Source organism: Notamacropus eugenii, chromosome 2, assembly GCF_028372415.1.
Source record: "Notamacropus eugenii isolate mMacEug1 chromosome 2, mMacEug1.pri_v2, whole genome shotgun sequence".
Classification (NCBI taxonomy): Eukaryota; Metazoa; Chordata; class Mammalia; order Diprotodontia; family Macropodidae; genus Notamacropus; species Notamacropus eugenii.
This window is the reverse complement of record NC_092873.1, coordinates 758,234-772,303: the sequence shown is the minus strand read 5'-3', so window position 1 is coordinate 772,303 and position 14,070 is coordinate 758,234.

Sequence of the window (14,070 nt, the reverse complement as noted above, 5' to 3'; positions counted from 1 at the left end):
TAAATGCACTCGATTCTAACCAAAATGCAATCCTCATACTAAGCCTAAGCCTAAACCTCGATTCTACGAAAATACTCTAATACTAACTATAACGAATTCTCACAATAACTCTAACCCTAAATGTGTTCTTTCTAACCCTAACACTAAGTCGTCAATTTCAACACTAACCTTAAGCCTAAATGCACTCGATTCTAAGTAAATGCAATCCTGACACTAGGCCTAAGCCTAAACCTCGATTCTACGAAAATACTCTAATACTAACTATAACCAATTCTCACCATAACTCTAACCCTAAATGTGACCGTTTCTAACCCTAACACTAACTCGTCCATTTTAACACTAATCCTAAGCCTAAATGCACTCGATTCTAACCAAAATGCAATCCTGACACTAAGGCTAACCCTAAACCTCGATTCAATGAACAAAAACCCTAGCCCTATCCCAACGAATTCTAACCGTAACTCCCTAAATGTGTTCGTTTCTAACGCTAACACTAACTCGTCCATTTCAACACTAACCCTAACCATAAATGCACTCCATTCTAATCAAAATGCCATACTGACACTAAGCCTAAGCCTAAGCCTAAACCTCGATTCTACGAAAATACTCTAATACTAACCTTAACGAATTCTCACAATAACTATAACCCTAAATGTGTTCTTTCTAACCCTAACACTAAGTCGTCAATTTCAACACTAACCTTAAGCCTAAATGCACTCGATTCTAAGTAAATGCAATCCTGACACTAGGCCTAAGCCTAAACCTCGATTCTACGAAAATACTCTAATACTAACTATAATCAATTCTCACCATAACTCTAACCCTAAATGTGACCGTTTCTAACCCTAACACTAACTCGTCCATTTCAACACTAATCCTAAGCCTAAATGCACTCGATTCTAACCACAATGCAATCCTGACACTAAGCCTAGCCTAAACCTCGATTCTACGAAAAAAACTCTACTACTAACTATAACGAATTCTCACCATAACTCTAACCCTAAATGTGATTGTTTCTAACAGTAGCAGAAACTCGTCCATTTCAACACTAACCCTCAGCCTAAATGCACTCGATCCTAACCAAAATGCAATCCTGACACTAAGCCTAACCCTAAACCTCCATCCTATGAAAAAAACCCTAGCACTATCCCAAACGAATTCTAACCGTAACTCTAACCCAAATGTGTTCGTTTCTACCCCTAACACTAACTCGTCAATTTCAACACTAATCCTAAGCCTAAATGCACTCTATTCTAACCAAAATGCAATCCTGACACTAATCCTAAGCCTAAACCTCGATTCTACGAAAATACTCTAATACTAACTATAACGAATTCTCACCATAACTCTAACCCTAAATGTGTTCGTTTCTAACATTAAAACTAACTCGTCCATTTCAAAACTCACCCTAAGCCTAAATGCACTCTATTCTATCCACAATGCAATCCTGACAATAAGCCTAAGCCTAAACCTCTATCCTAGGAAAATAACTCTAATACTAACTATAATGAATTCTCACAATAACTATAACCCTAAATGTGATCGTTTCTAACCCTAACACTAACTCGTCCATTTCAACAATAACCCTCAGCCTAAATGCACTCGATTCTAACCAAAATGCAATCCTGACACTAACCCTAACCCGAAACCTCGATCCTATGAAAAAAACCCTAGCCCTATCCCAAATGAATTCTCACCTTAACTCTAACTCTAAATGTATTCGTTTCTAACCCAAACACTAACTCGTCCATTTCAACACTAACCCTAAGCCTAAATGCACTTGATTCTAACCAAAATGCAATCCTGACACTAAGCCTAAGCTTAAACCTCGATTCTACGAAAATACTCTAATACTAACCTTAACGAATTCTCACAATAACCATAAACCTAAATGTATTCCTTTCTAACCGTAACACTAACTCGTCAATTTCAACACTAACCCTAAGCCTAAATGCACTCCATTCTAAGCACAATGCAATCCGGACACTAAGCCTAAGCCCAAACCTCGATTCTACGAAAAAAACTCTAATACTAACTATAACGAATTCTCACCATAACTCTAACACTTAATCTTCTCTTTCTAACCCCAACACTAACTCATCCATTTCGACACTATCCCTAAGCCTAAATGCATTCTATTCTACCAAAATGCCACGCTGACACTAAGCCTAAGCCTAAACCTCGCTTGTATGAAAAAAAACTCTAATACTAACTATAACGAATTCTCACCATAACTCTAATCCTAAATGTGTTCGTTTCTAACCCTAACACTAATTCGTCAATTTCAACACTAACCCTAAGCCTAAATGCACTCTATTCTAACCAAAATGCAATCCTGACACTAAGCCTAACCCTAAACCTCGATTCAATGAACAAAAACCCTAGCCCTATCCCAACGAATTCTAACCGTAACTCTAACCCTATATGTGTTCATTTCTAACCCTAACACTAACTCGTCAATTTCAACACTAACCCTCAGCTTAAATGCACTCGATTCTAACCAAAATGCAATCCTCATACTAAGCCTAAGCCTAAACCTCGATTCTACGAAAATACTCTAATACTAACTATAACGAATTCTCACAATAACTCTAACCCTAAATGTGTTCTTTCTAACCCTAACACTAAGTCGTCAATTTCAACACTAACCTTAAGCCTAAATGCACTCGATTCTAAGTAAATGCAATCCTGACACTAGGCCTAAGCCTAAACCTCGATTCTACGAAAATACTCTAATACTAACTATAACCAATTCTCACCATAACTCTAACCCTAAATGTGACCGTTTCTAACCCTAACACTAACTCGTCCATTTTAACACTAATCCTAAGCCTAAATGCACTCGATTCTAACCAAAATGCAATCCTGACACTAAGCCTAACCCGAAACCTCGATCCTATGAAAAAAACCCTAGCCCTATCCCAAATGAATTCTCACCTTAACTCTAACTCTAAATGTATTCGTTTCTAACCCTAACACTAACTCGTCCATTTCAACACTAACCCTAAGCCTAAATGCACTTGATTCTAACCAAAATGCAATCCTGACACTAAGCCTAAGCTTAAACCTCGATTCTACGAAAATACTCTAATACTAACCTTAACGAATTCTCACAATAACTATAAACCTAAATGTATTCCTTTCTAACCGTAACACTAACTCGTCAATTTCAACACTAACCCTAAGCCTAAATGCACTCCATTCTAAGCACAATGCAATCCGGACACTAAGCCTAAGCCCAAACCTCGATTCTACGAAAAAAACTCTAATACTAACTATAACGAATTCTCACCATAACTCTAACACTTAATCTTCTCTTTCTAACCCCAACACTAACTCATCCATTTCGACACTATCCCTAAGCCTAAATGCATTCTATTCTACCAAAATGCCACGCTGACACTAAGCCTAAGCCTAAACCTCGCTTGTATGAAAAAAAACTCTAATACTAACTATAACGAATTCTCACCATAACTCTAACCCGAATTTTGAATTCGTTTCCAACGCTAACAGTAACTCGTCCATTTCAACACTAACCCTAAGCCTAAATGCACTCGATTCTAACCAAAATGCAATCCTGACACTAAGCCTAAGCCTAAACCTCGATTATATGAAAATACTCTAATACTAACTATAACAAATTCTCACAATAAGTATAAACCTAAATGTGTTCCTTTCGAACCCTAACACTAGCTCGTCAATTTCAACACTAACCCTAAGGCTAAATGCACTCTATTGTTACCAAAATGCAATCCTGACACTTAGCCTAATGCTAAACCTCGATTCTATGAACAAAAACCCTAGCCCTATCCCAAACAAATTGTTACCGAAACTCTAACCCTAAATTTGTTCCTTTCTAACCCTAACATTAACGCATCCTTTTCAACACTAACCCTCAGCCTGAATGCGCTCCATTCTAACCAAAATGCAATCCTGACACTAAGCCTAAGCCTAAACCTCGATTGTATGAAAAAAACTCTGAAACTAACTATAACGAATTCTCACAATAACTATAACCCTAAATGTGTTCCTTTCTAACCCTAACATTAACGCATCCTTTTCAACACTAACCCTCAGCCTGAATGCGCTCGATTCTAACCAAAATGCAATCCTGACACTAAGCCTAAGCCCAAACCTCGATTGTACGAAAAAAACTCTAAAACTAACTATAACGAATTCTCACAATAACTATAACCCTAAATATGTTCCTTTCTAACCCTACCACTAACTCGTCCATTTCAACACTAACCCTAAGCCTAAATGCACTCGATTCTAACCAAAATGCAATCCTGACACTAAGCCTAAGCCTAAACCTCGATTATATGAAAATACTCTAATACTAACTATAACAAATTCTCACAATAAGTATAAACCTAAATGTGTTCCTTTCGAACCCTAACACTAGCTCGTCAATTTCAACACTAACCCTAAGGCTAAATGCACTCTATTGTTACCAAAATGCAATCCTGACACTTAGCCTAATGCTAAACCTCGATTCTATGAACAAAAACCCTAGCCCTATCCCAAACAAATTGTTACCGAAACTCTAACCCTAAATGTGTTCGTTTCTAACCCTAACACTAACTCGTCCATATCAACACTAACCCGAAGCCTAAATGCACTCGATTCTAACCAAAATGCAATCCTGACACTAAGCCTAAGCCTAAACCTCGATTCTATGAAAATACTCTAATACTAACTATAACGAATTCTCACAATAACTATAACACTAAAGGTGATCGTTTCTAACCCTAACACTAACTCGTCCATTTCAACACTAACCCTAAGCCTAAATGCACTATATTCTAACCACAAAGCAATCCTGACACTAAGCCTAACCCTAAACCTCGATACTACGAAAATACTCTAATACTAACTATAACGAATTCTCACAATAACTATAACCCTAAATGTGTTCCTTTATAACCCTAACACTAACTCGTCAATTTCAACACTAACCCTAAGCCTTAATGCACTCTATTCTAACCAAAATGCAATCCTGACACTAAGCCTAACGCTAAACCTCGATTCTACGAAAATACTCTAATACTAACTATAACGAATTATCACCATAACTCTAAGCCTAAATGTGTTCATTCCTAACGCTAACACTAAGTCGTCAATTTCAACACTAACCCTAAGCTTAAATGCACTCGATTCTAACCAAAATTCAATCCTGACACTAAGCCTAAGTCTAAACCTCGATTCTATGAACAAAAACCCTAGCCCTATCCCAAACAAATTGTAACCGTAACTCTAACCCTAAATGTGTTCATTTCTAACCCTAACACTAACTCGTCAATTTCAACACTAACCCTCAGCCTAAATGCACTCGATTCTAACCAAAATGCAATCCTCATACTAAGCCTAAGCCTAAACCTCGATTCTACGAAAATACTCTAATACTAACTATAACGAATTCTCACAATAACTATAACCCTAAATTTGTTGCTTTCTAACCCTAACATTAACGCATCCTTTTCAACACTAACCCTCAGCCTGAATGCGCTCGATTCTAACCAAAATGCAATCCTGACACTAAGCCTAAGCCTAAACCTCGATTGTACGAAAAAAACTCTAAAACTAACTATAACGAATTCTCACAATAACTATAACCCTAAATATGTTCCTTTCTAACCCTACCACTAACTCGTCCATTTCAACACTAACCCTAAGCCTAAATGCACTCGATTCTAACCAAAATGCAATCCTGACACTAAGCCTAAGCCTAAACCTCGATTCTATGAAAATACTCTAATACTAACTATAACGAATTCTCACAATAACTATAACACTAAAGGTGATCGTTTCTAACCCTAACACTAACTCGTCCATTTCAACACTAACCCTAAGCCTAAATGCACTATATTCTAACCACAAAGCAATCCTGACACTAAGCCTAACCCTAAACCTCGATACTACGAAAATACTCTAATACTAACTATAACGAATTCTCACAATAACTATAACCCTAAATGTGTTCCTTTATAACCCTAACACTAACTCGTCAATTTCAACACTAACCCTAAGCCTTAATGCACTCTATTCTAACCAAAATGCAATCCTGACACTAAGCCTAACGCTAAACCTCGATTCTACGAAAATACTCTAATACTAACTATAACGAATTATCACCATAACTCTAAGCCTAAATGTGTTCATTTCTAACGCTAACACTAAGTCGTCAATTTCAACACTAACCCTAAGCTTAAATGCACTCGATTCTAACCAAAATTCAATCCTGACACTAAGCCTAAGTCTAAACCTCGATTCTATGAACAAAAACCCTAGCCCTATCCCAAACAAATTGTAACCGTAACTCTAACCCTAAATGTGTTCATTTCTAACCCTAACACTAACTCGTCAATTTCAACACTAACCCTCAGCCTAAATGCACTCGATTCTAACCAAAATGCAATCCTCATACTAAGCCTAAGCCTAAACCTCGATTCTACGAAAATACTCTAATACTAACTATAACGAATTCTCACAATAACTATAACCCTAAATTTGTTGCTTTCTAACCCTAACATTAACGCATCCTTTTCAACACTAACCCTCAGCCTGAATGCGCTCGATTCTAACCAAAATGCAATCCTGACACTAAGCCTAAGCCTAAACCTCGATTGTACGAAAAAAACTCTAAAACTAACTATAACGAATTCTCACAATAACTATAACCCTAAATATGTTCCTTTCTAACCCTACCACTAACTCGTCCATTTCAACACTAACCCTAAGCCTAAATGCACTCGATTCTAACCAAAATGCAATCCTGACACTAAGCCTAAGCCTAAACCTCGATTCTATGAAAATACTCTAATACTAACTATAACGAATTCTCACAATAACTATAACACTAAAGGTGATCGTTTCTAACCCTAACACTAACTCGTCCATTTCAACACTAACCCTAAGCCTAAATGCACTATATTCTAACCACAAAGCAATCCTGACACTAAGCCTAACCCTAAACCTCGATACTACGAAAATACTCTAATACTAACTATAACGAATTCTCACAATAACTATAACCCTAAATGTGTTCCTTTATAACCCTAACACTAACTCGTCAATTTCAACACTAACCCTAAGCCTTAATGCACTCTATTCTAACCAAAATGCAATCCTGACACTAAGCCTAACGCTAAACCTCGATTCTACGAAAATACTCTAATACTAACTATAACGAATTATCACCATAACTCTAAGCCTAAATGTGTTCATTTCTAACGCTAACACTAAGTCGTCAATTTCAACACTAACCCTAAGCTTAAATGCACTCGATTCTAACCAAAATTCAATCCTGACACTAAGCCTAAGTCTAAACCTCGATTCTATGAACAAAAACCCTAGCCCTATCCCAAACAAATTGTAACCGTAACTCTAACCCTAAATGTGTTCATTTCTAACCCTAACACTAACTCGTCAATTTCAACACTAACCCTCAGCCTAAATGCACTCGATTCTAACCAAAATGCAATCCTCATACTAAGCCTAAGCCTAAACCTCGATTCTACGAAAATACTCTAATACTAACTATAACGAATTCTCACAATAACTATAACCCTAAATTTGTTCCTTTCTAACCCTAACATTAACGCATCCTTTTCAACACTAACCCTCAGCCTGAATGCGCTCGATTCTAACCAAAATGCAATCCTGACACTAAGCCTAAGCCTAAACCTCGATTGTACGAAAAAAACTCTAAAACTAACTATAACGAATTCTCACAATAACTATAACCCTAAATATGTTCCTTTCTAACCCTACCACTAACTCGTCCATTTCAACACTAACCCTAAGCCTAAATGCACTCCATTCTAAGCACAATGCAATCCGGACACTAAGCCTAAGCCCAAACCTCGATTCTACGAAAAAAACTCTAATACTAACTATAACGAATTCTCACCATAACTCTAACACTTAATCTTCTCTTTCTAACCCCAACACTAACTCATCCATTTCGACACTATCCCTAAGCCTAAATGCATTCTATTCTACCAAAATGCCACGCTGACACTAAGCCTAAGCCTAAACCTCGCTTGTATGAAAAAAAACTCGAATACTAACTATAACGAATTCTCACCATAACTCTAATCCTAAATGTGTTCGTTTCTAACCCTAACACTAATTCGTCAATTTCAACACTAACCCTAAGCCTAAATGCACTCTATTCTAACCAAAATGCAATCCTGACACTAAGCCTAACCCTAAACCTCGATTCAATGAACAAAAACCCTAGCCCTATCCCAACGAATTCTAACCGTAACTCTAACCCTAAATGTGTTCATTTCTAACCCTAACACTAACTCGTCAATTTCAACACTAACCCTCAGCCTAAATGCACTCGATTCTAACCAAAATGCAATCCTCATACTAAGCCTAAGCCTAAACCTCGATTCTACGAAAATACTCTAATACTAACTATAACGAATTCTCACAATAACTATAACCCTAAATTTGTTGCTTTCTAACCCTAACATTAACGCATCCTTTTCAACACTAACCCTCAGCCTGAATGCGCTCGATTCTAACCAAAATGCAATCCTGACACTAAGCCTAAGCCTAAACCTCGATTGTACGAAAAAAACTCTAAAACTAACTATAACGAATTCTCACAATAACTATAACCCTAAATATGTTCCTTTCTAACCCTACCACTAACTCGTCCATTTCAACACTAACCCTAAGCCTAAATGCACTCGATTCTAACCAAAATGCAATCCTGACACTAAGCCTAAGCCTAAACCTCGATTCTATGAAAATACTCTAATACTAACTATAACGAATTCTCACAATAACTATAACACTAAAGGTGATCGTTTCTAACCCTAACACTAACTCGTCCATTTCAACACTAACCCTAAGCCTAAATGCACTATATTCTAACCACAAAGCAATCCTGACACTAAGCCTAACCCTAAACCTCGATACTACGAAAATACTCTAATACTAACTATAACGAATTCTCACAATAACTATAACCCTAAATGTGTTCCTTTATAACCCTAACACTAACTCGTCAATTTCAACACTAACCCTAAGCCTTAATGCACTCTATTCTAACCAAAATGCAATCCTGACACTAAGCCTAACGCTAAACCTCGATTCTACGAAAATACTCTAATACTAACTATAACGAATTATCACCATAACTCTAAGCCTAAATGTGTTCATTTCTAACGCTAACACTAAGTCGTCAATTTCAACACTAACCCTAAGCTTAAATGCACTCGATTCTAACCAAAATTCAATCCTGACACTAAGCCTAAGTCTAAACCTCGATTCTATGAACAAAAACCCTAGCCCTATCCCAAACAAATTGTAACCGTAACTCTAACCCTAAATGTGTTCATTTCTAACCCTAACACTAACTCGTCAATTTCAACACTAACCCTCAGCCTAAATGCACTCGATTCTAACCAAAATGCAATCCTCATACTAAGCCTAAGCCTAAACCTCGATTCTACGAAAATACTCTAATACTAACTATAACGAATTCTCACAATAACTATAACCCTAAATTTGTTCCTTTCTAACCCTAACATTAACGCATCCTTTTCAACACTAACCCTCAGCCTGAATGCGCTCGATTCTAACCAAAATGCAATCCTGACACTAAGCCTAAGCCTAAACCTCGATTGTACGAAAAAAACTCTAAAACTAACTATAACGAATTCTCACAATAACTATAACCCTAAATATGTTCCTTTCTAACCCTACCACTAACTCGTCCATTTCAACACTAACCCTAAGCCTAAATGCACTCCATTCTAAGCACAATGCAATCCGGACACTAAGCCTAAGCCCAAACCTCGATTCTACGAAAAAAACTCTAATACTAACTATAACGAATTCTCACCATAACTCTAACACTTAATCTTCTCTTTCTAACCCCAACACTAACTCATCCATTTCGACACTATCCCTAAGCCTAAATGCATTCTATTCTACCAAAATGCCACGCTGACACTAAGCCTAAGCCTAAACCTCGCTTGTATGAAAAAAAACTCTAATACTAACTATAACGAATTCTCACCATAACTCTAATCCTAAATGTGTTCGTTTCTAACCCTAACACTAATTCGTCAATTTCAACACTAACCCTAAGCCTAAATGCACTCTATTCTAACCAAAATGCAATCCTGACACTAAGCCTAACCCTAAACCTCGATTCAATGAACAAAAACCCTAGCCCTATCCCAACGAATTCTAACCGTAACTCTAACCCTAAATGTGTTCATTTCTAACCCTAACACTAACTCGTCAATTTCAACACTAACCCTCAGCCTAAATGCACTCGATTCTAACCAAAATGCAATCCTCATACTAAGCCTAAGCCTAAACCTCGATTCTACGAAAATACTCTAATACTAACTATAACGAATTCTCACAATAACTCTAACCCTAAATGTGTTCTTTCTAACCCTAACACTAAGTCGTCAATTTCAACACTAACCTTAAGCCTAAATGCACTCGATTCTAAGTAAATGCAATCCTGACACTAGGCCTAAGCCTAAACCTCGATTCTACGAAAATACTCTAATACTAACTATAACCAATTCTCACCATAACTCTAACCCTAAATGTGACTGTTTCTAACCCTAACACTAACTCGTCCATTTTAACACTAATCCTAAGCCTAAATGCACTCGATTCTAACCAAAATGCAATCCTGACACTAAGCCTAACCCGAAACCTCGATCCTATGAAAAAAACCCTAGCCCTATCCCAAATGAATTCTCACCTTAACTCTAACTCTAAATGTATTCGTTTCTAACCCTAACACTAACTCGTCCATTTCAACACTAACCCTAAGCCTAAATGCACTTGATTCTAACCAAAATGCAATCCTGACACTAAGCCTAAGCTTAAACCTCGATTCTACGAAAATACTCTAATACTAACCTTAACGAATTCTCACAATAACTATAAACCTAAATGTATTCCTTTCTAACCGTAACACTAACTCGTCAATTTCAACACTAACCCTAAGCCTAAATGCACTCCATTCTAAGCACAATGCAATCCGGACACTAAGCCTAAGCCCAAACCTCGATTCTACGAAAAAAACTCTAATACTAACTATAACGAATTCTCACCATAACTCTAACACTTAATCTTCTCTTTCTAACCCCAACACTAACTCATCCATTTCGACACTATCCCTAAGCCTAAATGCATTCTATTCTACCAAAATGCCATGCTGACACTAAGCCTAAGCCTAAACCTCGCTTGTATGAAAAAAAACTCTAATACTAACTATAACGAATTCTCACCATAACTCTAACCCGAATTTTGAATTCGTTTCCAACGCTAACAGTAACTCGTCCATTTCAACACTAACCCTAAGCCTAAATGCACTCGATTCTAACCAAAATGCAATCCTGACACTAAGCCTAAGCCTAAACCTCGATTATATGAAAATACTCTAATACTAACTATAACGAATTCTCACAATAAGTATAAACCTAAATGTGTTCCTTTCGAACCCTAACACTAGCTCGTCAATTTCAACACTAACCCTAAGGCTAAATGCACTCTATTGTTACCAAAATGCAATCCTGACACTTAGCCTAATGCTAAACCTCGATTCTATGAACAAAAACCCTAGCCCTATCCCAAACAAATTGTTACCGAAACTCTAACCCTAAATGTGTTCGTTTCTAACCCTAACACTAACTCGTCCATATCAACACTAACCCTCAGCCTGAATGCGCTCCATTCTAACCAAAATGCAATCCTGACACTAAGCCTAAGCCTAAACCTCGATTGTATGAAAAAAACTCTGAAACTAACTATAACGAATTCTCACAATAACTATAACCCTAAATGTGTTCCTTTCTAACCCTAACATTAACGCATCCTTTTCAACACTAACCCTCAGCCTGAATGCGCTCGATTCTAACCAAAATGCAATCCTGACACTAAGCCTAAGCCCAAACCTCGATTGTACGAAAAAAATTCTAAAACTAACTATAACGAATTCTCACAATAACTATAACCCTAAATATGTTCCTTTCTAACCCTACCACTAACTCGTCCATTTCAACACTAACCCTAAGCCTAAATGCACTCGATTCTAACCAAAATGCAATCCTGACACTAAGCCTAAGCCTAAACCTCGATTATATGAAAATACTCTAATACTAACTATAACAAATTCTCACAATAAGTATAAACCTAAATGTGTTCCTTTCGAACCCTAACACTAGCTCGTCAATTTCAACACTAACCCTAAGGCTAAATGCACTCTATTGTTACCAAAATGCAATCCTGACACTTAGCCTAATGCTAAACCTCGATTCTATGAACAAAAACCCTAGCCCTATCCCAAACAAATTGTTACCGAAACTATATAACTATATAACTATAACCCTAAATGTGTTCGTTTCTAACCCTAACACTAACTCGTCCATATCAACACTAACCCGAAGCCTAAATGCACTCGATTCTAACCAAAATGCAATCCTGACACTAAGCCTAAGCCTAAACCTCGATTCTATGAAAATACTCTAATACTAACTATAACGAATTCTCACAATAACTATAACACTAAAGGTGATCGTTTCTAACCCTAACACTAACTCGTCCATTTCAACACTAACCCTAAGCCTAAATGCACTATATTCTAACCACAAAGCAATCCTGACACTAAGCCTAACCCTAAACCTCGATACTACGAAAATACTCTAATACTAACTATAACGAATTCTCACAATAACTATAACCCTAAATGTGTTCCTTTATAACCCTAACACTAACTCGTCAATTTCAACACTAACCCTAAGCCTTAATGCACTCTATTCTAACCAAAATGCAATCCTGACACTAAGCCTAACGCTAAACCTCGATTCTACGAAAATACTCTAATACTAACTATAACGAATTATCACCATAACTCTAAGCCTAAATGTGTTCATTTCTAACGCTAACACTAAGTCGTCAATTTCAACACTAACCCTAAGCTTAAATGCACTCGATTCTAACCAAAATTCAATCCTGACACTAAGCCTAAGTCTAAACCTCGATTCTATGAACAAAAACCCTAGCCCTATCCCAAACAAATTGTAACCGTAACTCTAACCCTAAATGTGTTCATTTCTAACCCTAACACTAACTCGTCAATTTCAACACTAACCCTCAGCCTAAATGCACTCGATTCTAACCAAAATGCAATCCTCATACTAAGCCTAAGCCTAAACCTCGATTCTACGAAAATACTCTAATACTAACTATAACGAATTCTCACAATAACTATAACCCTAAATTTGTTCCTTTCTAACCCTAACATTAACGCATCCTTTTCAACACTAACCCTCAGCCTGAATGCGCTCGATTCTAACCAAAATGCAATCCTGACACTAAGCCTAACCCGAAACCTCGATCCTATGAAAAAAACCCTAGCCCTATCCCAAATGAATTCTCACCTTAACTCTAACTCTAAATGTATTCGTTTCTAACCCTAACACTAACTCGTCCATTTCAACACTAACCCTAAGCCTAAATGCACTTGATTCTAACCAAAATGCAATCCTGACACTAAGCCTAAGCTTAAACCTCGATTCTACGAAAATACTCTAATACTAACTATAACGAATTCTCACCATAACTCTAACCCTAAATGTGTTCGTTTCTAACATTAAAACTAACTCGTCCATTTCAAAACTCACCCTAAGCCTAAATGCACTCTATTCTATCCACAATGCAATCCTGACAATAAGCCTAAGCCTAAACCTCTATCCTAGGAAAATAACTCTAATACTAACTATAACGAATTCTCACAATAACTATAACCCTAAATGTGATCGTTTCTAACCCTAACACTAACTCGTCCATTTCAACAATAACCCTCAGCCTAAATGCACTCGATTCTAACCAAAATGCAATCCTGACACTAACCCTAACCCGAAACCTCGATCCTATGAAAAAAACCCTAGCCCTATCCCAAATGAATTCTCACCTTAACTCTAACTCTAAATGTATTCGTTTCTAACCCAAACACTAACTCGTCCATTTCAACACTAACCCTAAGCCTAAATGCACTTGATTCTAACCAAAATGCAA